Below are 2,235 nucleotides of genomic sequence, written 5' to 3'. Positions count from 1 at the left end.
AACCGTTTTGCGACGAAGGTAGATTATAAAGTTATTTTTACCCATTCTCATACTGACATAAACGCCATACCTGTAGTTGTTATTGCCAACAACACCTTTTGTCTTACAATTACCATCAGTAATATCAGTTTGATCTCTCGACGCTATACCTGACATCCCGTAAAAAGAAAGGGCTTTATTATCATGACATAGGGGAACGCTTATCTTGTAACCATACCACAAATGCTAATACTATTATTAGAGTCAAAGATCATAATCGACAGACGCAAACACTACCATTAAAACAAAACACGCGAGAATAACCACCATCATTATCATCAAACACACCATCACAATTATCATCACACTCAATCACCACAAACAGCGCCGAGCGACACAAATAACACAGTAATCCAAACAGATTCACAAGCCGTTCAATCTTGCTTATTTGCATAACACATCCGCTGGCGTTCCTCTCCGCTATCCGTCACCTCTTCTTCGCATCTGCTTCGCGTGTAAGACCGTTTCTCCGTGTTCTTCGTTAATAGCTCTTCTCTGCCCCTTTCATTATGTGTCCCTCCTTCCCCCGCCCTTCGCCTCTCCCGGCTCGTCAAGTGGCAGACTCGTCAATTTGGTCTTGATGATCAGATGCATAGTGTGTTTGTTTTATTCATTTTAACGGTTGTCGATCCAGGTCGTCTCCTTTTCCATCTTTCCAAGGGATTTGTCCTTGTGTTTCTGTTAGATATATATTTTTTCACATCTCTAAATTTCTTCTCTGCTCCTCATAATCCTCCTACCCTATCTTTATCTCCTCCTTTTTATATTTTCTCCCTCTTTCCCTCCTTCCCTCACTTCCTTCTTCCTCACTGCATCTACCAATCTCCACCAGTCTCTTACAGAAAGGAAGTCAGACAAACTGCCTCGTAAAGGAAATCACTCCTTTGCCTCAAATGATTGCTGGGTGTATCACGTGACCAACAACTTACCCTATAAATATACCATAAACATCACGAGGCATCCTACCACTACATCTGTTTGTATTTTCTTGATGTTTATAACGTAAAAACGGCCTTTTGGGTGGGATTGTTAGCTTGTCTGTTGTGACGGTGGGTCGTGTTAATTGTGGAGGGTCTGTCGTTATGACACATGATCTCTGTTTTTTTTTGGTATTATTTAGGGAAATCATTAGTGCTTTTCGCATGGGATGGGATGGTTTATCCTGTGATTATGTGAAATCTTATATGGAACGTATCATATAGAACAGGGCAATTTATTTTCATTTAATCATATATATAAACATATTTCTCTTTACACACACACATACATGTAGATACATACTCTCTCTCTTTCTCTCTCTCTTTCTCTCTCTCCCTCTCTCTCACACACACACACACACATATATATATATGCATATATATATACTTAATTATCTCTCTCTCTCTCTCTCACAAACACACACACACACACACACACACACACACATACACACACACACACACACACACACACACACACACACATACACACATATATATGTATATATATATATTTAATTATTTATTTATTTATATATACATACATATATATACATATATGTATGATATATATATATATATATATATATATATTTACGTATACACACACACACACACACACACACACACACACACACATATACACACACACATGCACCCATTTATATATATATATATATATATATATATATATATATATATATATATATATATTTACGTATACACACACACACACATATATATACACACATGCACCCATTTATATATATATATATATATATATATATATGTATATATATATACTCACACACACACACACACAAACACACACACACACACACACATACACACACGCATATATATATATATATATATATATATATATATACGACTGCCGCGATGGTTCAGTGGTTAGAACACTGGGCTCTGACCCTCGTGGTCCCGAGTTCAATTCCCCGTCGCGGCGGTCGTAAAAAATGCCTGCGCTCTGACTGCTGGCTCGAGCCCGAGAAAACGACATATCGCCTTGAGAAGTCAGACGCAGGTGTCGTACGGGGAAGTCGCCGCTGTGGCACTGGTGCTAGCGCGCCGAACCGCGGTTGATTAGGAAGGGCATCCAATCAGGCAAAATTTGACACTGCCATATAACCTCTCAATAGTGATTTGAGAGGGGCCTATGTCCTGCATTGGAATAAATGGCTATTAGAAAATAAATATA

General features: G+C 38.4%; 1 non-coding gene across 1 annotated transcript; it reads left to right on the top strand.

Moving 5' to 3' along the window:
- Window positions 1-1,910: 1,910 nt before the first annotated feature.
- Window positions 1,911-1,983, top strand: Trnaq-cug. The gene has a single exon. It is a non-coding gene; the product is annotated as a tRNA-Gln (tRNA).
- The last annotated feature ends 252 nt before the right edge of the window (window positions 1,984-2,235 follow it).

Source organism: Penaeus chinensis, chromosome 19, assembly GCF_019202785.1.
Source record: "Penaeus chinensis breed Huanghai No. 1 chromosome 19, ASM1920278v2, whole genome shotgun sequence".
Classification (NCBI taxonomy): Eukaryota; Metazoa; Arthropoda; class Malacostraca; order Decapoda; family Penaeidae; genus Penaeus; species Penaeus chinensis.
The sequence above is the reverse complement of the archived record's forward strand: the minus strand, read 5'-3'. Positions and strand labels throughout refer to the sequence as shown.